The following is a 24,530-nucleotide window of genomic DNA, read 5'->3' on the forward strand; positions in this document are numbered from 1 at the left end:
CGAGTCAAGTTAACAGCTTAATTTTTAACAATCTAGTTAGGTTTAATACTAACTTAATTTCAATTATACACAAAAATTTTACTCTTATATAACTCATTTTCCTCTCCTATCCTTTGTACTGCTGTTGTCATATAAATCACCACGTGCCCACCAACACAGATTTATACTCATTTCTTTATGTACCTTAAGTGAGATAGAAGAGAAAAGATTTACAATTCAAAAACAAATGCACTGGGGCAAAAACTTTTCATGCAGGGAGCTCAGAGTCAGGTTAGTTAAAGATAGCCTTGCAAAGGGGTTCTTCTAGGGAATGACTGGACAGGTTAAATAATCATTCTTGGGAAATGAGATATTGAAGGAGCTCCAATCCCATTCCCATCCAGTCTCCAGTGGCTAATGAGGCTGTAGATTTTGATCATGTTTCTGTGCTTTGATTTTCAACCCTATCTCAGAACTGGAGACCTAGGGACTCAACTAGGGCAAATTAAATTACTATAATGCTTGCCGTTCTAAGATTCAGTTACTTTTCTTGAATAAACACTCACATGTATCTTGGATTACTACAAGTATCTTCTTAATTTCCAGAGTTTTGAAAAAGTAAATTCTGAAAATCTTTGTGAGTTTTGTCATTTCTTTTATAGATGAGAAATAATTTTGGAAGTCTTTACTCAACCATTTTTACTGACTACCTTATTATATACTTGTGTTCAAAGTAGCAAGACAGGGTAAAAGAAGCCTTGAGATTTGGGAATTGACAGAGAGGGGGGGAGTTCCATATGAGGCTGAAGAGTTTGTCAGTGGCCAAATTATTCAGTTTTGAAGATCATACTTAAGAGTTTAGTTTAGGCTTTATTACTTAGTTTAGTCTTTTTGTGTGTGTGAAGAAAATATTTATTTTAAGAAAAAAAATTAATTAAAAAATTTAACAAGTTTCACTTAGCAAAATACACCCAAAAGGAAATCAAACTACAAAAAAAGTTTTAAGTCAAGGCCTCACTAAGTCCTACAGTATTAGCAATGTGTCTCCATTTTCAAAATCAACCTATTCTTGGGGGCACCTGGGTGGCTCAGTCGGTTAGGCTTCCAACTTTGGCTCAGGTCATGATTTCATGTTTCATGGGTTTGGGTCCCACATCGGGCTCTGCACTGTCAGATTCTCTCTCCCTCCCTCTCTCTGCCTCTCTCTCTCTCTCAAAATAAATAAATAATTTTAAAAAACACTAACTTATTTTAAAAAACTGAAATTTAAACTGAAAAGATTTTAAATAAAAATGAACTATAATGAACAAACATGAAAAAAAAACTCCTCTTTAAATTAGGGATCTGGCACCTTGAGTTTTCCAGAAAAGTATTCCTCTCAGTGTGTTCATGTCATGTGATATAAAAGATCCATGTAATGTACTTAAAACTACTTTAACTTAGAGAACATCACTCTGAAGTGCACTACGAAAATGTTAATTGAGAAAAGCTGAAAGTAGTTTAGCTTTTACTCATTATCACATGATAATGTGATAAGAAAGTCTGCATGAGAAAACACTGAAGAGTTGATTTTTTAATGCAGATTACACGAAACTCATGGTGCAAAATGGGTCCCACAGCTTCCTCTAGAGTAATTGTTGCTTTTCACTGCTTGTTGGCTGCCTGTGAAAATTTGATCGCAATAACTCAAATGCTCCTAGGAAACTAGTCATATCCACCCATGCCGCTCTGGCCTCTACGGTCAGCCCTGTAACAGCCACTCACAGACTGACTCTCGAGGCCTCTGGGAGTCGACTGGGTGGACACTCCCATGCCTTGCATCATCTGGTTGCTGGCCCCAGTCGCAGAATTCTGGAAAGGTTCTACATAACCACGTTGCGTGTTGGTCCCGTCTTTGGACATGGCTGCCACAACTTCTTCGTGAGTGGCAAACTCCATGTGGGCTCCGCCCCTTACTCGTCAATCAGAGCCACTGTCAATATGGACTCTCACAGGGTTAAGTGGAGAGAAGAAGTCATAAATGTCATTCTCTGTGGCATCGTATGGCCACCCTCTCATGCGGACTCAGTGTACAGTGGTACTCTGGGCAGTGAAATCGCCACCTCCGATCTGTGGTCACACCTGCCTGAGAGACAGTAATTGAGGTCTCTCCCCAACAGATCAGTGGTGAAGCTGAAGCCATCGCTGAGGACCCGGTAGTCCTCAGAGCCCCCATACCTTGCACTATGAGCACCAGACCTCATCCTCCATAGGTCCGCTTGCTTGCTGATGCCAATATGCCTGTTGGCTATGCCAGGGTGGTCATAAAGCCCCCGCCACTCTTGAGACATGAACTTCAGAGGGGGACCCGAGTACGACCTAGCTTCCTCCTGATTGCTCTTGAACACTTCAATATACCTGTGCCCTATTCTCTCCTTGTGCTTCTCTAGGCCCTTCTCAGCTAACTCCTGTGAGGGAAACTACACAAAGACCTCCCCTATAATCTTGCCCTTGGGGTCCACAATTCCAACCATAAGAACAGAACAATTTCTCCCTTCGTCATCCAAATGGGAGTCCTCGGGCCACACAAAGCCATCAGTGGCTTCAAGACCTAATCCACCTCAGTTCTGTGTGACTTAAACACCTCAATGTACCGGTGCCCATGCTTTTTCTGTCTTTTTTAAGGGCCACATTTACATCAGTTTCTGATTCAAGTCCAACAAAAGCCTCGCCACTCTGCCTGCCTTCTCTAGTGTAGATGAAATGAATGTCTGCAACCCCAGCATGAATTGTGCAGTCAGAAATCAAATTCTGCTTATCCTTAGCAGAGCAGGACTGGGACAGGCCTGACCTCAAAGCCTTCACTTCCTCAGGGCCCTACATCATGGACACTTGAGAGGAAAGACGCCAAATGAGGTTGGGTGCAGCTTTTTGTGACTTAAACAGCCAACCCCAGGGGGCAGGGGGAGATGCCCATAGTTGGAGACACTCCTGGTAGGTAATGAATTGTCCTAAAAAAGAGCTATATGACCATCTTGCCTCAGTGTCACAGCATTCACCAGAGCAACCAGGGTGGTGGTGCTGGGGATTGGGATGGGCTCAAGCCCCCTTCTTCCTGGCAAACCTTTTAGTTTAATCTTTATTCTCAAGGTACAAGGATGTCACCAGAGAGCTTTCAGTAGAAGGACAGTATGGACTTAGGGAGATTCATCAGCAAGGAGAAAGAGAGAAGACAACCCCAAGGTGGTACACAGAAAGGAGTGGAAATGAAAGGGGGTGGACATAGTTGAAAGCTATTTGGGAAATAAAATGAACTGGGCCGTTGGTGGATTGAAGGGAAAGCCTGAGGAAGAAATTCACAAGAGGACATGGCTCCCCTGCCCCTACATCACCCTGCAGGTCTGATGCCGGCTAAAGGGTCTGAAACTACTACCAGAGTTTCATCTTGGATGAGTGAATATAAAGTGAAACTGCCATGAAGTGTAGTCATCATCAGTATAAGAAGTACAGTGATCTCTCTCTCTTCAAATTGACAAAATAAAAAGAAACTCCTTACAAGCAGAAGGATTGGCAGAAGCTCTGGTTACTAAGAGAAGGCACGAGAAGAGACAAGGGACAATGGCTGGAAGTAAAACAAAACCAAAATCAAACACCTTTCCATCTCCTCCTCTCAGAATTTTATGGAAATCAAGACACCGAAGGCATCTGTTCTTAGAGACTGCAGCTCTGTTTTTTCTTGCAATTGCTTGAGATCTCATATGAAATTTGATTTAACAACTCAAAATATTTTCACAAAGGCTAACATTTTCACCCACCCTTCCTTGATGTAGCTATGAGCTCTCCCTATGTATATCTCTAATCATGCCCCTGAGCTTTACCTAAGTGCCACGATTGCTACAATCCTACTACCGCTAACCTCTTATGGTGACATTAATAGCCCAAATTGGGATAGTGCACTTATTGTTTTAAAGACTTTTCTTTTTTTAAAAAAAATGATTTTTTTAAGTTTATTTATCTACTTTGAGAGAGAGAGAGAGAGGTAGAGAGAGGTAGAGAGAGAGAGAGAGAGAGAGAGAGAGAGAGAACGAGTTGGGGAGGGGCAGAGGGAGAGACAGATAGAGAATCCAAGCAGGATCTGCACTGTCAGTAAAGAGCCTGGTATGGGGCTCAAGTTCACAAACTGAGATCTTATCCTGAGCTGAAACCAAGAGTCAGACACTTAACTGACTTAGCCACCCATACGCCCCTGTTTTAAAGGTTTTTCAATGGCTTACTCCCTTAATAACAAATTGGGAATTATGACACTATCAGGAATCACCGATTTCCAAATTAATTGCTTGACCGAGATAAAAAAAATATCCTATACTGATATAGGACGGCAAACACCAAATAGTAATAAATGTTATTTAAATATCAGAATGGTACCAGGATATATTAATCACATAAAAAAGTTTGTCATATAACTATCAACATAGCATTCCTTCACAAATTTAAAACAAGGACATTCCACATCTAGTATTATATTGTACAGGTAAACTATAACTTTCATACACATAAAGAGAGTTTTTAGAATAATGTGGTTTCACTATTGTTTTACATAGCAATGAATTAGAAATATCCTAAATGAATTCCCATAGTTAAAATTATGGTGATAAATTATGAAAAAATGAGATCCTTCTATATGTACTTACATGGAAGCATCTTCATGAAATATTAACAAGAAGAAGAAAGGTGCAGAACAGTTTGTATAATGTATTACTATGTGGGGGAAAAACATATATGTGATTATACAAAGGCTACCTTTGAAAGGATCCATAGGCAACTGGTCATAATAGTTAACCTAGGAAGGGGAAATGAAAGGCTGAGAAGTTTGGAAAGGGGAGGGGATTGTGTGCTTTTTTGGTATATGTTTTCTTGTATTTTTAAATGCTGAACTATGGTTATATAGTAATTAGTTTAACTAACTTAAAAAGTAGTATGCTTAAGCCTGAATTGCTTACCTGTATAGCAGGCTCTGTCTATCTATCTATCTATCTATCTATCTATCTATCTATCATCTATCATCCATCTATCTATCTACACATACACATAAAAATATATGTATTCATACACTGTATTTGTCTATGTTCTCAAGAGAAACAGAGCCAACTATTTATCATCTATCTATCCATCCATCCATCCATCCATCCATATCCTGCCTGGCTAGAAAGTCAATTGTTTTACATAGTCAAATAACAGAATTACAAAGTCAATATTAATTACAGAGTCAAATAACAGAAAGGCAATTTAATTTGGAGGACAATTTTTTCTTCTCAAAATCTCAGTCTTTGCTCTTAAGGCCATCAACTGACTGGACAAGGCCCACTGCATTGCAGAGGGTAATATTCTTTACCCAAAGTTTACTGATTCAAATGTTAATCATATCTAAAAATTACCTTCACAACAATATGGAGACTGGTATTTTGCAACAACTGGGCTTCATAACCTGGCTAAGTTGACATATAAAATTAACTATCACACATACACTGCGAATCTTGCATTTAAAATTGAAGAACATTTCTAAAAATGGGGCAAAGGACAAACAAGTCAGTGAAAATGTGTCCATGACCTACAACTTTTCCCTAATAAGACCACCTATTCAGGGTAAAGAAATGAGGATAAGTTTAGCAAAGAAGGAGGCCTTCTGTTAAAGACATGCCTTTAGATAGAAATGCTCCAGTTAGGATGATGTAACTTTCCCTTCCAGATATCATGGTATCCAAAAATGAGCTATCTTAGTATGGATAGTAAGAGAAAAATGGAGAGCAATAAGAGAAGGACAACAAAATGAAATAAAAACTAAACGGTTTATATAAATGCATCAAATCAACACACTGTACATTTTAAACTTATACAAGGTTATATGTCAATTAAATCTCATTAAAGCTGCTAAGACAATAACAGAAACAGAAATGAGGCAAAACAAAAAAAAACTAAAGTGTTTGAAGTATCCTGCAAGTGAGATTCCCCTATCTTTTGGCAGTTAGCAGAAGATTTACGTGTTACAGGCAGTTGTGTTTTGTCATGAGTTAAAAGGAATCAACAAACAAGAATATGATGTACGAGGCAAGGCAGGTGATTGTCTCACTTCTCAGAAATATATGACCTGAGAACAAGCAAGTCTGTGGTTGGGAATTTTGCAAGGAAAATGGAAGGTTTAAACCACTCCAAGAAAGCATGTTCCCCAGCTTGGGGTTTAGGAAAGAAACAAACTTTAGGGCAAGGGCTTGCAATTCTTGGTGTAAGATTTTCTAAAAGACTTTAACCTTTACAGACATCTGCTAATATTCCAGATACTTCAAATGCTCTTATGTTTGTGGGAAAGAACTATACAGTCTGTGTATCTGTAAAGACTAACTGGAGATCAAGATGTTGCTGATAGATGAAGATTCAGGTCCATTTCAGTCAGTGTTTTAGGACACTGGGTGCTTCCTTAGCAGTAACGGGAAGCCATATGAGGTGGTGGACATTTTAGTATTATGTGTGCAGGAATAAGGTGGCCAGGGAAGCAAATATAGGCATAATGGTTGAACTTAACCTGATTAGGCTAGATGACTTTAAGATGTTTTGATTCTAAAATTTGTATTCCCTGATAATAAATATATTTATCTTAATAATACCAGCACAGCTATGCTTATAAATATCTGAAGGCAGAAATCAACATATACTTCAACAAAACTTCACTACCTAGAATTTTTTATATCACATTTGCAGTACGGTGCATGGAAGCTGCATAAAGTGTAAAGTTATAGATGAGTTTTATTTGTAGGAGCTGGGCTTATTTTCATCATGTTCTAGTGCATGATGCCTATGCCAAATTCCAGACATCTAGGATTTTGCAAAGAAATTGAGTTTGAAAGCTTTTGTTTCCATCCAGCTTCTTGGACACAATACGCAGGCATGAAAACTGAGCTGTGTGCTAAAAGTTTGTAAGTGAGGCCATAAACACATTACTTTTGTGAAGAAGGAGTGTTAGAGAGGTGAAATAAGTAGTTTCGTATGGCTCCCAGGCTTTCAGACTTCATTGGTTTATAAAATTATTTTTATGCTACAGAGAAAGAGGACTAAGAAAGGGAAGTCGATGTTTTTCGACTAAGTCCATATTCAAGAAAAAAAAAACAAGAGAAAATGAACTCCAATATTGCCATTGTTTCATAAAAGAAAGAATGGATAAAATGGTTTAATGGATAAAAGCGTAATTCATTCTCTGGGTTACATTCAAAATACTAAGCTACTGGTATGGTGCTCGTACTACTTGACCAGTCAGAACAGACATCAGCTGCTAAACTATACTGGTGAGTGACACTTAAGATCAGCCCTTAATGAACATAATCTTAGAATAAAGCAGAACCCTTTACATTTCAGACCTTAGAGTCACGAGAACTTATTACTCTTTCCTTATTTTTCTCCATTTTCCAGGCTGCATAAAATTGTGGTAGACACCTATGTGTCCATGACATCTGCAGCGTTGATTTATGATAATGTTTCTGTGGCAGGAACCCTGAGAGGTGCTCTATAACAAGGCTGTGAGGTGTTTTAGGATGCTTCTTGAAAAGTGTAAAATGCCAATCTATGAACTCACTTTCTCAGGATTTTTAAGGGAAAAGTTGGCCCTTTAGGAGTGACTCATAAAATGGGCATATAATACTCAGTGTAGAGGAAAAACAGGCCACAAAAGACATTCTTCCAGCTCTGGAGGAAGTTTGAAGCTAAGTAGAGAAACACAACATACGTGTGAGAAATATAGGAAAAATAACCTTAAGACAATTCATCAGTAAGTATATTATAGAGGTTTTGGCCCAAATTGATAAATGTTAAAATAATCTAAAGTAAAGGACTTATTATGTGAATGTGAATATAATCTGAGAAGACTTCAAATGGGCATCTGGGTGGCTCAGTTGTTTAAGCCTCCGACTCTTGGTTTCGGCTCAGGTCATGATCTCACAGTTCTTGGGTTCAAGGCATGCGTTGGGCTCTGTGCTGTCAGTGCGAGGCCTGCTTGGGACTCTCTCTCTCTTTCTCTCTCTCTCTCTCTCTCAAAACAAATAAACTTTTTAAAAAATTGGGAAAAAAAAAGAAAGATTTCACAAAGCTTTTCTGTGCAAAGTATCTTTTTGAATCTATAAGAATATTAATGTGCCTACGTGTTACAAGCAAGTCTTATAGATCTGTAATTAAACACTAGATGCCTTGTTCAACATTTCTTTTTTTTTTTTTATTATTTTTTTTATTTTTTAATATATGAAATTTACTGTCAAATTGGTTTCCATACAACACCCAGTGCTCATCCCAAAAGGTGCCCTCCTCAATACCCATCACCCACCCTGCCCTCCCTCCCACCCCCCATCAACCCTCAGTTTGTTCTCAGTTTTTAACAGTCTCTTATGCTTTGGCTCTCTCCCACTCTAACCTCTTTTTTTTTTTTCCTTCCCCTCCCCCATGGGTTTCTGTTATGTTTCTCAGGATCCACATAAGAGTGAAACCATATGGTATCTGTCTTTCTCTGTATGGCTTATTTCACTTAGCATCACACTCTCCAGTTCCATCCATGTTGCTACAAAAGGCCATATTTCATTTTTTCTCATTGCCACGTAGTATTCCATTGTGTATATAAACCACAATTTCTTTATCCATTCATCAGTTGATGGACATTTAGGCTCTTTCCATAATTTGGCTATTGTTGAGAGTGCCGCTATAAACATTGGGGTACAGGTGCCCCTATGCATCAGTACTCCTGTATCCCTTGGATAAATTCCTAGCAGTGCTATTGCTGGGTCATAGGGTAGGTCTATTTTTAATTTTCTGAGGAACCTCCACACTGCTTTCCAGAGCGGCTGCACCAATTTGCATTCCCACCAACAGTGCAAGAGGGTTCCTGTTTCTCCACATCCTCTCCAGCATCTATAGTCTCCTGATTTCTTCATTTTGGCCACTCTGACTGGCGTGAGGTGGTATCTGAGTGTGGTTTTGATTTGTATTTCCCTGATAAGGAGCGACGTTGAACATCTTTTCATGTGCCTGTTGGCCATCCGGATGTCTTCTTTAGACAAGTGTCTATTCATGTTTTCTGCCCATTTCTTCACTGGGTTATTTGTTTTTCGGGTGTGGAGTTTGATGAGCTCTTTATAGATTTTGGATACTAGCCCTTTGTCCGATGTGTCATTTGCAAATATCTTTTCCCATTCCGTTGGTTGCCTTTTAGTTTTGTTGGTTGTTTCCTTTGCTGTGCAGAAGCTTTTTATCTTCATAAGGTCCCAGTAATTCACTTTTGCTTTTAATTCCCTTGCCTTTGGGGATGTGCCGAGTAAGAGATTGCTACGGCTGAGGTCAGAGAGGTCTTTTCCTGCTTTCTCCTCTAAGGTTTTGATGGTTTCCTGTCTCACATTCAGGTCCTTTATCCATTTTGAGTTTATTTTTGTGAATGGTGTGAGAAAGTGGTCTAGTTTCAACCTTCTGCATGTTGCTGTCCAGTTCTCCCAGCACCATTTGTTAAAGAGACTGTCTTTTTTCCATTGGATGTTCTTTCCTGCTTTGTCAAAGATGAGTTGGCCATACGTTTGTGGGTCTAGTTCTGGGGTTTCTATTCTATTCCATTGGTCTATGTGTCTGTTTTTATGCCAATACCATGCTGTCTTGATGATGACAGCTTTGTAGTAGAGGCTAAAGTCTGGGATTGTGATGCCTCCTGCTTTGGTCTTCTTCTTCAAAATTACTTTGGCTATTCGGGGCCTTTTGTGGTTCCATATGAATTTTAGGATTGCTTGTTCTAGTTTCGAGAAGAATGCTGGTGCAATTTTGATTGGGATTGCATTGAATGTGTAGATAGCTTTGGGTAGTATTGACATTTTGACAATATTTATTCTTCCAATCCATGAGCAGGGAATGTCTTTCCATTTCTTTATATCTTCTTCAATTACCTGCATAAGCTTTCTATAGTTTTCAGCATACAGATCTTTTACATCTTTGGTTAGATTTATTCCTAGGTATTTTATGCTTCTTGGTGCAATTGTGAATGGGATCAGTTTCTTCATTTGTCTTTCTGTTGCTTCATTGTTAGTGTATAAGAATGCAACTGATTTCTGCACGTTGATTTTGTATCCTGCAACTTTGCTGAATTCATGTATCAGTTCTAGCAGACTTTTGGTGGAGTCTATCGGATTTTCCATGTATAATATCATGTCATCTGCAAAAAGCGAAAGCTTGACTTCATCTTTGCCAATTTTGATGCCTTTGATTTCCTTTTGTTGTCTGATTGCTGATGCTAGAACTTCCAGCACTATATTAAACAGCAGCGGTGACAGTGGGCATCCCTGTCGTGTTCCTGATCTCAGGGAAAAAGCTCTCAGTTTTTCCCCGTTGAGGATGATGTTAGCTGTGGGCTTTTCATAAATGGCCTTTATGATCTTTAAGTATGTTCCTTCTATCCCGACTTTCTCAAGGGTTTTTATTAAGAAAGGGTGCTGGATTTTGTCAAAGGCCTTTTCTGCATCGATTGACAGGATCATATGGTTCTTCTCTTTTTTTTTGTTAATGTGATGTATCACGTTGATCGATTTGCGAATGTTGAACCAGCCCTGCATCCCAGGAATGAATCCCACTTGATCATGGTGAATAATTCTTTTTATATGCTGTTGAATTCGATTTGCTAGTATCTTATTAAGAATTTTTGCATCCATATTCATCAGGGATATTGGCCTGTAGTTCTCTTTTTTTACTGGGTCTCTGTCTGGTTTAGGAATCAAAGTAATACTGGCTTCATAGAATGAGTCTGGAAGTTTTCCTTCCCTTTCTATTTCTTGGAATAGCTTGAGAAGGATAGGTATTATCTCTGCTTTAAATGTCTGGTAGAACTCCCCTGGGAAGCCATCTGGTCCTGGACTCTTATTTGTTGGGAGATTTTTGATAACCGATTCAATTTCTTCGCTGGTTATGGGTCTGTTCAAGCTTTCTATTTCCTCCTGATTGAGTTTTGGAAGAGTGTGGGTGTTTAGAAATTTGTCCATTTCTTCCAGGTTGTCCAATTTGCTGGCATATAATTTTTCATAGTATTCCCTGATAATTGTTTGTATCTCTGAGGGATTGGTTGTAATCATTCCATTTTCATTCATGATTTTATCTATTTGGGTCATCTCCCTTTTCTTTGTGAGAAGCCTGGCTAGAGGTTTGTCAATTTTGTTTATTTTTTCAAAAAACCAACTCTTGGTTTCGTTGATCTGCTCTACAGTTTTTTTAGATTCTATATTGTTTATTTCTGCTCTGATCTTTATTATTTCTCTTCTTCTGCTGGGTTTAGGCTGCCTTTGCTGTTCTGCTTCTATTTCCTTTAGGTGTGCTGTTAGATTTTGTATTTGGGATTTTTCTTGTTTCTTGAGATAGGCCTGGATTGCAATGTATTTTCCTCTCAGGACTGCCTTCGCTGCATCCCAAAGCGTTTGGATTGTTGTATTTTCATTTTCGTTTGTTTCCATATATGTTTTAATTTCTTCTCTAATTGCCTGGTTGACCCACTCATTCGTTAGTAGGGTGTTCTTTAACCTCCATGCTTTTGGAGGTTTTCCAGACTTTTTCCTGTGGTTGATTTCAAGCTTCATAGCATTGTGGTCTGAAAGTATGCATGGTATAATTTCAATTCTTGTAAACTTATGAAGGGCTGTTTTGTGACCCAGTATATGATCTATCTTGGAGAATGTTCCATGTGCACTCGAGAAGAAAGTATATTCTGTTGCTTTGGGATGCAGAGTTCTAAATATATCTGTCAAGTCCATCTGATCCAATGTATCATTCAGGGCCCTTGTTTCTTTATTGACTGGGTGTCTAGATGATCTATCCATTTCTGTAAGTGGGGTGTTAAAGTCCCCTGCAATGACCACATTCTTATCAATAAGGTTGCTTATGTTTATGAGTAATTGTTTTATATATCTGGGGGCTCGGGTATTTGGCGCATAGACATTTATAATAGTTAGCTCTTCCTGGTGGATAGACCCTGTGATTATTATATAATGCCCTTCTTCATCTCTTGTTACAGCCTTTAATTTAAAGTCTAGTTTGTCTGATATAAGTATGGCTACTCCAGCTTTCTTTTGGCTTCCAGGAGCATGATAAATAGTTCTCCATCCCCTCACTCTCAATCTAAAGGTGTCCTCAGGTCTAAAATGAGTCTCTTGTAGACAGCAAATAGATGGGTCTTGTTTTTTTATCCATTCTGATACCCTATGTCTTTTAGTTGGCGCATTTAATCCATTTACATTCAGTGTTATTATAGAAAGATATGGGTTTAGAGTCATTGTGATGTCTGTATGTTTTATGCTTGTAGTGATGTCTCTGGTACTTTGTCTCACAGGATCCCCCTTAGGATCTCTTGTAGGGCTGGTTTCGTGGTGACAAATTCCTTCAGTTTTTGTTTGTTTGGGAAGACCTTTATCTCTCCTTCTATTCTAAATGACAGACTTGCTGGATAAAGGATTCTCGGCTGCATATTTTTTCTGTTTAGCACACTGTAGATATCGTGCCAAGCCTTTCTGGCCTGCCAAGTTTCAAAGGAGAGATCAGTCACGAGTCTTATAGGTCTCCCTTTATATGTGAGGGCACGTTTATCCCTTGCTGCTTTCAGAATTTTCTCTTTATCCTTGTATTTTGCCAGTTTCACTATGATATGTCGTGCAGAAGATCGATTCAAGTTACGTCTGAAGGGAGTTCTCTGTGCCTCTTGGATTTCAATGCCTTTTTCCTTCCCCAGTTCAGGGAAGTTCTCAGCTATAATTTGTTCAAGTACCCCTTCAGCACCCTTCCCTCTCTCTTCCTCCTCTGGGATACCAATTATGCGTATATTATTTTTTTTTAGTGTATCACTTAGTTCTCTAATTTTCCCCTCATACTCCTGGATTTTTTTATCTCTCTTTCTTTCAGCTTCCTCTTTCTCCATAACTTTATCTTCTAGTTCACCTATTCTCTCCTCTGCCTCTTCAAGCCGAGCCATCGTGGATTCCATCTTGTTTTGCAATTCGTTTAAAGCGTTTTTCAACTCCTCATGACTGTTCCTTAGTCCCTCGATCTTTGTGGCAAGAGATTCTCTGCTGTCCTGTATACTGTTTTCAAGCCCAGCGATTAATTTTATGACTATTATTCTAAATTCACTTTCTGTTATATTATTTAAATCCTTTTTGATCAGTTCATTAGCTGTTGTTATTTCCTGGAGATTCTTCTGAGGGGAATTCTTCCGTTTGGTCATTTTGGAGAGTCCCTGGCGTGGTGAGGACCTGCAGTGCACTTCCCCTGTGCTGTGGTGTATAACTGAGTTAGTGGGCGGGGCCGCAGTCCGACCCGATGTCTGCCCCCAGCCCACTGCTGGGGCCACAGTCAGACTGGTGTGTGCCTTCTCTTCCCCTCTCCTAGGGGCGGGATTCACTGTGGGGTGGCGTGTCCCGTCTGGGCTACTTGCACACTGCCAGGCTTGTGGTGCTGGGGATCTGGCGTATTAGCTGGGGTGGGTAGGCAAGGTGCACGGGGGGTGGAGGGGCAGGCTTAGCTCGCTTCTCCTTAGGTGATCCACTTCAGGAGGGGCCCTGTGGCAGTGGGAGGGAGTCAGATCCGCTGCCGGAGGTTTGGCTCCGCAGAAGCACAGAGTTGGGTGTTTGCGCGGAGCGAGCAAGTTCCCTGGCAGGAACTGGTTCCCTTTGGGATTTTGGCTGGGGGATGGGCGGGGGAGATGGCGCTGGCGCCTTTGTTCCCCACCAAGCTGAGCTCTGCCGTCCGGGGGGCTCAGCAGCTCTCCCTCCCTTTGTCCTCCAGCCTTCCCGCTTTCCGTGCAGAGCTGTTAACTTATGACCTCCCAGACGCTAAGTCGCGCTTGCTGTCGGAACACAGTCTGTCCGGCCCCTCCGCTTTTGCCAGCCCGACTCGGGGGCTCTGCTTGGCCGGCGAGCCGCCCCTCCGCCCCGGCTCCCTCCCGCCAGTCCGTGGAGCGCGCACCGCCTCGCCGCCCTTCCTACCCTCTTCCGTGGGCCTCTGGTCTGCGCTTGACTCCGGAGACTCCCTTCTGCTAATCCTCTGACGGTTTTCTGGGTTCTTTAGGCAGGTGTAGGTGGAATCTAAGTGATCGGCAGGACGCGCTGTGAGCCCCGCGTCCTCCTACGCCGCCATCTTCCGGAACCAGTCTCTTGTTCAACATTTCAAACAGGGTTAGTCAGAGTGAAGAATCTCCATGGTAAATTTTTGTTTTATGCTCATCATGGTGTCCAGGGCTTCTTGACATATATTTATGTGATGCTTTGCAACTTTAGATATTGTAGCTGCTTTCAAAATATTCTACGGTAAATAGTGAGGTTGATGCATCAAATATTCAGTAAAGTCACAATCATGAACTTGCTGGGCATATGAAGAAATGAAAATGATCTTTTCTTGGCTCTTACTCCGATTTTACATTTTGAAATTAGATTTCACTCAATGCCTTCCACATTGGTAGCTTGCACCATATTCTGCCTTCATCGAGTATACTCTGTTTTACTTACCTTTTTTTAATGGCATGCATCCAAAAGGAAAATTACGTGAATTGAAAGGAAAGATATATTTAGCATTTTTTTTTTCTGAAGCACCACATCAGACGCCAGATAAGTATATATGATTTATCTCACCTCTGTTGGAATCGAAAAAGCACATGGACTTTCTTGTAAGGTAGCCAAAATCATTTTTTTTTTTTTGGATAACACAAATTGTTCAGGAAAATCAAATAGTAAATTATAAAATTTCACATTATGGGGCTGTATATATATTTTTCCAGTATGTAAGTTTGAAAAATGCAACCTTTCCATATAAACTAGAAATACATGCACACAGGCACACACGTCTGTATGTACAAAGGTGTACTAGAAGCCTTTCCCCCTCTATGAATGACTGTTGTAGACTTTTAGTAATGGAAATATCATAAAGAAACAAAGTGTGAACCATTTAAAAAATCCTAAACCGTTGTTGATAAGAGATGTATGGATCACTGTTCTAGAGAACCGCACTTGCTTTTTCTTTGGTGTTTGCCAAAAGGAGGCATCTAGTACACCATGGAAAAGATAACTTGGGAAATTGAAAATCTCTGAAAATTGGATGAATTGTCCTAGATGAAAGGACAGCTGAGGCTTGAGAGAAGTAGTTTGGACTGAGGCTACTCAAACATCTAACTTGGATGAAGGTGGAGGGCTAAGACTGCCTGTCAATCTAGCAATGATTTGCTACATTGAGTTCTTATGTTGGAACACCAGGCTGAAAGCCAGTAAATAATGTCATTACTTGAGAAAATGTTTGCTAACCAAATTAGTCAAGCAAGCAGTTTGCTCATCTGGGAAAATAATGCTTTTTTTAGGGTAGTAGTTTGCTCATCAAAATTCACACAGGGCATTTAACTGACCATGTCCACCAAGTCTTGAACTATTATCTTGTGAACTTTCCCAAATCCAAATCCTGGTTCTCTACCTTAAAAAAGTTTACCTAAGTGACACAAAAACATGTCCCCAAACCTTACAAATATCCTATCTTAAATTTCCCCTTTTGAAACACAATTGGCAATCTGAAGACAGAAATCTCTCTGTCACACAAGTGGTGAATTTAGCTTTGCTTGATCATCATATTTTTGTCACGGTCTTTTAAAGGAAATTTATAGTTGACCGGGTTAAATAGTAATTGAATATTAGAGTGGATAAATCAAAAGTTAAATAGTTTTTGGATATTCATGTGATCAAATATCATGAAAGCCACAAAGTCAAACTGTAATAAAATTACCACTTTATTAAAAACGAGGATCTCACACCAGTCAGAATGGCTAAAATGAACAAATCAGGAGACTATAGATGCTGGAGAGGATGTGGAGAAATGGGAACCCTCTTGCACTGTTGGTGGGAATACAAATTGGTGCAGCCATTCTGGAAAACAGTGTGGAGGTTCCTCAAAAAATTAAGAATAGATCTACCCTATGACCCAGCAATAGCACTGCTAGGAATTTACCCAAGGGATACAGGAGTGCTGATGTATAGGGGCACTTGTACACCAATGTTTATAGCAGCACTTTCAACAAGAGCCAAATTATGGAAAGAGCCTAAATGTCCATCAACTGATGAATGGATAAAGAAATTGTGGTTTATATACACAATGGAATACTACTTGGCAATGAGAAAGAATGAAATAGGGCCTTTTGTAGCAACGTGGATGGAACTGGAGAGTGTTATACTAAGTGAAAGAAGTCATACAGAGAAAGACAGATACCATATGTTTTCACTCTTATGTGGATCCTGAGAAACTTAACAGAAGACCATGGGGGAGGGGAAGGAAAAAAAAGTTAGAGAGGGAGGGAGCCAAACCATAAGAGACTCTTAAAAACTGATAATAAACTGAGGGTTGATGGGGGTGGGAGGGAAGGGAAAGTGGGTGATGGGCATTGAGGAGGGCACCTGTTGGGATGAACACTGGGTGTTGTATAGAAACCAATTTGACAATAAATTTTGTAATAAAAAAATTAAAAGAAAAAAATAAAGACAAGGATTTGATGAATTTAGGTTACATTTTTCTGACTTCAGAAGTCTTATATCCAATAATTTTTATATTCCCACACTACTCATGTTATTCTTTGTCAAGTGTTCTGGGGACACTGCAGATCAAAATTGATCCTCTACCTTTTCTTTCCTTCCTCCCTTCCTCCCTCCCTTCCTTCCTTCCTTCCGTTCTCCTTTCCTTCTCATATGTTTTGATAGTGTTTTATTCCTTTTGAGTCCTTGTTATTTTTTATCACTTATGGCTGTCCCAGGGTAGTCTTTACCCCAGTGAAAGACTACTCATTGAACATCTGCTTTCCCTCTATATTTTATATCTATTGGCAAATACTTTAGGCATTTTCAAATTATAATGTCTCATTTCTCTTATTGGTGATGGAAAGTCCACATTTATGAATGACAAATGTAGACGATCTATTGTTTCCTAACCCTATTGGTGAATAAAAAAATCGGAAGGATTGACAAACACTAATGAGATTGTACCTATAAAGTGTGTGGTAAGAGCATTTTTGTGTTGTTACTGAATGAAAACCATAATGACTACTTGTCACTATTTCTGAAACGTCATGGTCATTGTAAGAAATTTAATGCACTATTGATTACTTTCATCGAAAGTGAAAACAAAATAATATGTTAAGTCTTTATTAAAACCTAATTAAAACAAAGTGGTATTTTTTGCTGTTGTTTGCCTGGTAACTTACAATATAACACTTCCATAGTTGATATTAAGCATCCAAGAGCAGAAACAACTATTTCTCAGATTTGGAGACATAAATCTAGAGTCAAGAAAAGGGGACTATTGAAAGCACATCATTATTTCAGGAACATATTATGAAGAATAAAAAAATACAATTGATTGTAGAGGTATACTTCTGAAGATGAATTGGTGGATTGGAGACTGTCTTCAAGACAACCTTGGGAGGATGTGCTAAAAATAGCAGGGCTTTGTGAAAGAAAGAGCCCAGAAGCAGAGTCGCTCCCTTCTAGGAACACTTGGATCAAACAGGGACATGCTGACTCCATAGAAAATTCATGAAATTTTAAGGCCCTGCCATTTCTAATTGACTTATCCTGAGTCCTTATGATTTAAATGCAGGATTCTGATTAATTGCTGTGGGTATACCCTTCATCTTCTGCCCCTGTCTGACCACCTTGACTAAACACAAAGGAGGAAGGAAACTTCAGAGGAGGGAGATACTTGGGAACTTTATAGGCAAAATCAAAGGAAACTTGAAATCAAGAGAATAGGCCTCACTCATGAGTGTGGCCCCACCGCTATGCCCTGACAGACTTGTGTGCAGAGGAGGGGTAATGGCATGGGATTGCTTTGGACTTCTAGGTTTGCTGTAAGGCCAGGTGGGGCCTAGAATGGCCGAGCTCTAGGCTGCATTCAGCCCTTTCCACTTCCTCTGGTTTATTGTATAGGTAATATAACTTTCAATTTATGCAGTGAGCTGAACAAAGTTAGGAAGCACTGCTCTCTAGAACCTGGTTGGCCTCCCCTTCCCCCAGCCCAACTACTTACTGGATTGCCCTGGTTGCTGGGCACTTCTATACATTAGAGACTGAATACTTCACAGGGTTCCATGCGGTCACTTGTGGCCTATAGGACACTGGACATTGGAAGGAGAACTGCAGAGCCCTTCAGAGCCATGAAGGATCCACTGCCTGCCACTGAGATGTTTTTTCAGCCAATCTTGGAGGAGCTTTGAAGTGCTCTGCCGATAACATGTGAATGCTTGAGACAAGTCCCAGGTCTCCTTTAGAAAAAAAAAGAGCCAGCCAAAGGGTGTTCTCCTTAAGTTGAAGTGTGTGGAAAAGGCAGTGAAAAGAATAAACTAATGACAGAAGTCACCAAAGCCCTCCAGTCACCTGGGCTGGAAGCAAGCCCTTCAATATTGCAAGTTTTGTGTTTGCAAGTTCAAATTCTGAACAAGGTTTCACCTGATGACATAATAGACTTTCTTGACAAAGGACAGAAAAGCAAGCCCTGTAAACTTTCCCAAATAACTATGGTTAATGACATTGTAAAAGCATTACAGAATAATGGAGAAAAGCTTCAGAAGAAAATGAAGAAATATTTGAATAAAAATGCTCATCTTTATCACAGTCCAGAGGTGCCCAAGAGGGAAGAGGAAGAGGGAGGGAAGAAAAAGTGTGGGAAAAGAAGGAACATGGAGAAATGCCAGAACACTCAAATGCACGAGTGAACCGGGTCATGAATGATAAAGCGAGACAATTAAAATCTCTGGCTGAAACCATACTGAAGGCCAGATGTTTCCTGATATTGGGAGAAATCACACGGATGGCAGAAACGTGGAAGTAGAGAAACAGAGGGAAGCACAAAATGGCCACCATCTAGTCTGTTAGAAGTGGATCTAAAGAGTCTCATTGATGATGTTATCTTAAATATGTCCTTTAAAAGTCCTGAAAGAGAAAAAAAAAAAAAAAACAACAAGAAATATCCAGGCAATTGTGTGAAGAAAACCAAATGAATGAAGAGCTTACAGGAAAAATAAAAAATTCAAACCAAGCAAGTATATGCAGTCTGAAAATTTCCCAGTTGGAAAGTGAGATCCAGAAGCTTAAGCCGAAGCTTCAAATACTGCCTGCATCAAGAACATGTAATGTGACTTGACAGAAAATTGGTTGAGGAGGAAATACACTGCTTAGAAATAGAGAAGAAATTTCTCAATGTGTGTAGAAACATCAAATATGCAACTTTTATAAGAAATTGGCAGAAGACATGAACAAAGAATTGGAAAGAATCACTCCCTCCTATCAAAAGGAGATTCTCTTCTATCAGAAAAGAGGTTAAGAAAGTTGGAGGCAGCTCTGTCGATTGAAAGATCAAAATGATTTATAACATGTAAGTTTGGACTAAGTTCGAGTCCAGCTTCTGGCTTTTCTCAAGTGGCCCTTTTGCTTCTGCTGCTCCACCAATAGCCCACAGAAGTCCCGAAGGGTCCAGGGATCCCATGGGTTATTAGGGTTCCCGGGAAGGGGGCAGGTCCCTGGCTCACATGCCCCTTTGACAGAACAGGGCAAAAAGTCATGGGTACAGAATAAATTTGATGAATTTGGACAATGACTAGCACATTTGGCTCTATTTGATTGAAACTGTGTGTGTGTGTGTGTGTGTTATTGCATACATTAACATCTATTTAATAAATTCCTAACAGGCTTCCACAGTGTTTTCAGCACTATTCTAGATGCTTGGAATTCAGTGATAGAAAAACAACCCAATGAGACCTGTGGACCCACAGAGCGTATAATCTAGTAAGGAGTAAGTGAGATAATAATGAACAAATAAACAAATAGATAGTGCTAAGTACTATGCAGACAATTACAATAAGGTGAAGAGATAATGGGGGTTATAGAATAACATCAGAGGTCACATTTAAGGTGTGATCTAACAGATGAGAGGAAGACAGCCCAAGAATGTCAGCGAGCACAATATTCCAGGGAGAAAGAAAGGGTGGTAGCAGAAAGGCCCTGAGACCTTGGTTTCTGGAGCCAGGGACATGGAGCAAAGGTCACAGCATAGAGGAGAACGGTGGAGGTTGCATAGGGCCAATTGCACAGCTACTGTGTTTGGTTCAGTGTATAACACCGGGGAGAGATTTAGTCCTTGTAGTGGGGAAAATGGGGAATCAGGGGGAGGGGGGACATGATGTGATGTATATTCTGCATATATCTCTTTGGTTGAGCAAAAAATGGAATTTGGAGAGGGGTATTTTGCTGAGGGGACAGAAAGCTGTCTGCAAGAGAGCACTGGGGGCTGACACTGGGGTCGTCATCATGAATCTGGAATAGTGAGGACAGATTTTGCAGGGGGCAATACAACTCTTAGACGTTTTCTAACTACCCTGGATATGCTTTACACCATATTTTGTCCTGTAAAAAAAAATCTTTTTTTTTTTTTTTTTTTTTCAGGACAAAATATGGTGTAAAGCATATCTGTCTTGGACTTCAGTTTGGCTTCTACAATACCTGAAGGCCCTCAGGACAAGGTGGTCTCACCCATCAGGTGGTCCAACAATAGTGCAAGATGAGGATTCCCAGGGATGATGCATTCACAGCATGTGTTGATATGACACTACTAGTTGGTTATACTATGATGAATAAGTTTAGACCCTCAAGGTGCACAGCTAATGGAAAAGACTCATGAACTAGATACGGTCCTGCATATGGTGCACACAGCCATAGCTGGCACCATGTATGGGTTTCTAACAGTTCTTGCAGCAGACTGAAGGTGGGGAAGGGAGTGTCAGAAAAGCCTGTCTGGAAGAGGTAGCCCCTGAACTGAATACTTAAGGATGAACAGGATTTATCTATAAAACTTTCCAAATTTTAAGGGATATATGAATCACTTGCATATATTATCACAATGTAGATTTTGATTTATCAGCTCTTGAGTGGCCCTGAGACTCTGCATCGCTCCCAGATGATGCCTATGCTGGGGTACTAGACATGGAATAGTGAGGATTTTTAAGTGATTGTGGGGTAGGAGTGAGGGAAAGATGAAGGAGGAGGGGTATTTCTGCAGAAGGCATAGCACAAACAAACACACAGGGCATAAGCAGCCTGGTCTGGAGGGTGGGGTGAGGCCAGGTTTGTGTAGTTAATGTTCTGGAGTTCAGGACTCAGGCAGAAAAGCAGGGCCAGATACGTTATCTTCATAAATATTCATATCTACCATGAATGAGTTTTGTCCCCAGAAAATCATCTGTTCACAGGAGCACAATGGACCACAGACTTGCTGTCACCCTTGGGGAAGCCAGCTGTGGATAACCCGCTATACCTCCAAAATGTCCTGTGTAATAGCCCTACTCCCACTCAGTTGCTACCCTTCTTTACATGTCCTTATGCCTACATACAATCGATTCAGATTCCTATAGATTCTACTTTCAAAGTCCTTCTAGTCTCTTCTCTCTATCTGCATGACCATCATCCTAATGCAAACCACTATTATCTCTTCCCTAGGTCACTGTCACTAGGCTCCCCATCTAATTTCATGCAGCAGCCAGAGAGGATGCTGTAACCAAAGACCTAACCATGTTAAATATGAAACCGGACCTCAACATGTGCGTGATGAATGCACACCAGACCCCTTGCCCTTGACCTCCTGCATCCTTAGCTCTGGGTGATGACCACCAAGAGTGAACGCACATCCCAGTGCGCCCTTGGGCAGGCCTGATTAATGCTTGGTTTGTGCCTGAATATTATTACTAGTTCCTTTCTCACTCTTAAAATTCCTCCAGTTAGGACAAAAATTATATAGTTACAGAATAAATGGCTCATTTTATGCAACATTAAAAAAATGTATAAGCTCATGAGCATACAAGAAAACATGAGTTAAATCTAAATCTAGTTGAAGCCATAGACAAAGAAACACCACTGTTTTGACAATTTAACTAACGTGGAGGCATCACATTTTTAGTTAAGATGATTCTGCATTCTTGAGGGACAAATATGAGCCATCTTACTTTTGAGAAAGCCCTAAGAGAAACTGAATGATACGCAGGATAAACATAATGCCAAGCACGCTTGGGTTAAGGTCATGGCCCATTCAATTTATTGTGAAACCAGAAGAGATTTCACTTGAAAATCTTTGCACAACAGTCCATTTTAATGCATAGTTCAGGTGATGAAATGTTCATGTGAATTAAGACAAATGATTTGTCTATTTGATTCAGGATGAAGAACATTTTGGTGGTGAAGTAAGATATTGAGTCTAAAGACATAAGGTGAAAAGATGAAGTTGCTTTGCCGGAAAAATGACCACTGGGAAGACAATATAATAGTAAGCATACAGCTTCTGGAGCTGCTCCCTGGGAAACATTGAGTTGTTTGTGAGTGGGGCCTGGACATCCGGAGATTTTTTTTTAAGTTCCTCTCATTATTCTGATGCACAGCAAAGTTGAGAATCCACTGCAACAGGGCATAAACGCCAGACTCACAATGAAGAGATGTGCATCTTCTTCTGATTCAGCACATGTGGCACCTTACTTCTCATGTCTCATGTCTCCATGGTTCATGATATTGTCAGATTATCTTTCTGTTTCCATACTCTGTCCATCTAAACACTGCTGTTTGTTCCTGACCTACGGTACATTGTCCAAAACCACTGTCCCTATAGCTCCCTTTGGATCCAGCAATTGGGAAAGCTCAGAAGGAGATTGGAGGGAAGTGGGGGAAGGGTGGGGCAATGGCCAGGCATTTAGTCTCTTGGCTCCATTTTGACAAGGTTGACTTGAGTTTGCTCGATCTATAGACCTAAGTCCATGTTTTTCTACATGGCTTCCTTCCTTGAGGTTCCACTAACTACTCTTTCCCCTTATCCCTTAGGCTTAGACAGGGTAACAGTTGGGACTCTAACTATCCCAGGGTTATTGCTTGTATTAGTTTCCTATTGTTTTTGTGCGGAATTATCACAAATTTAGTGGCTTAGAAAAAACAGAACATAATAGCAACAGTCTCAGATACAGAGAACAAACTAATGGTTGCCACAGGGATGGCTGAAATAGGTGAAAGGGATTAAGAGGACAATTATCCTCTAAATGTTTCCTTTACCCTCGGAAACCCTCAGTCATTCCCCTCAGGCAAGTGTGTCTGGGCCAATGTCCTGGATCAAAGGCAATGAAAGGACACTGGGCTACCCTAGGAATGGGGGTGGAGGGTGGTGGATTTTCCCCTGTGAATGAAGATCCAATTTAGGGTCAAGAAATAAATGATAGGGATTAAAGAACACACCATCGGTCAACAAATATTTATTCAGCGCCTACTATGTGTTAGTCACTGAACAGAAAAGAGATCAGTGGGCTGGGTCCTGAAAAGAGAACAAAAGGTTTGACTACATTCTAGCAATGCTTTTGTTTGCAAACAGGTATTGTTAATTTTTTTTAAGGGCAGGCAAGCAATCTCTGGCAACACTAACAATTTGCTTTTGTATTTTATTAAAAGATATTAAAGCTTTTTCTATGATAAACAATATTGTAAAATTATAAAATACGAAAATTACTTTTCTTTGTTACTACCTGTATTTTGCTCAGATTGATCAATTTGGATGTGGGTTTAAAAAAAAAAAAAAGACATCCTCACAGAAACATCCAGAATATATTTGACTAAGTATCTGGGTGCTGTGGCCCAGCCAAGTTGACATATAAAAATGAACCATCGCAAATTCATCCTTTGCCAACCTGGCTCCCATATGCATTTCCTTAAGCCATACTTACTCTATAAATAAAGACAATAATAAGGTCATACTTCAACTTAACATTATACAGCTCTCCTATGTACAATTGAAAATGAACTAACCCTTTCCCCAGAAGACAAAAAGTCTTCGGGTGATGTTTACTCTTCTCTTTGGTATTCTGTAAATTAAACACTATGATAGAAAGTTAACAATACTTAAATACCATGATGGAGTCAATACATTTTAAGTTACATTACAAGGGGTTAAGAGAAAAAAACAACAACAAAGAGATAGATAGATAGATCTATTCATTACTAAATACATATTCACACACAAACATAACAAAATGTGGAAGAATATTCATGATAATTACAGTCCTCATTTATGTAAGTAGGTAAGTGGTCACATCTGGTATTAATAAATACCTCCTTCCAATATTCATTCTGTATGCCTTTTGTCCTCAGCAAGCTTCTCAACTGGTCATGGTTCTTTACCTGGTGAGGTGATCCAAATCTTTGTTCCTGAAGGGTCTATTTCATTAGTAGTCCTGCCCGGATTAGGCTATTGTAGTTTTCCACTGACTTTAAACACAGGGAATGATAATAACAAGAAACACCCTAAGGAATTTCTTGTATTCCAGACATATTCTTATGAAAAGTGATGGGGAAAAAAACACTTACCAGATTAACAGCTACATAGCAAGTACCAGGGGATGTGTTAATTTTTTCAAGCAATGAAACCACATCTGTTAAAGCAATTGCAATTTGAGGTGCCACTTGGTTACATTTATGATAATCCACTGTCAT

General features: G+C 39.9%; 1 pseudogene; it reads right to left on the reverse strand.

Annotated features, from left to right (window-relative positions):
* Positions 1-1,683: 1,683 nt before the first annotated feature.
* On the reverse strand, positions 1,684-24,530 carry LOC102969802 (annotated as a pseudogene).

Source organism: Panthera tigris, chromosome C2, assembly GCF_018350195.1.
Source record: "Panthera tigris isolate Pti1 chromosome C2, P.tigris_Pti1_mat1.1, whole genome shotgun sequence".
In the NCBI taxonomy this organism is placed as follows: Eukaryota; Metazoa; Chordata; class Mammalia; order Carnivora; family Felidae; genus Panthera; species Panthera tigris.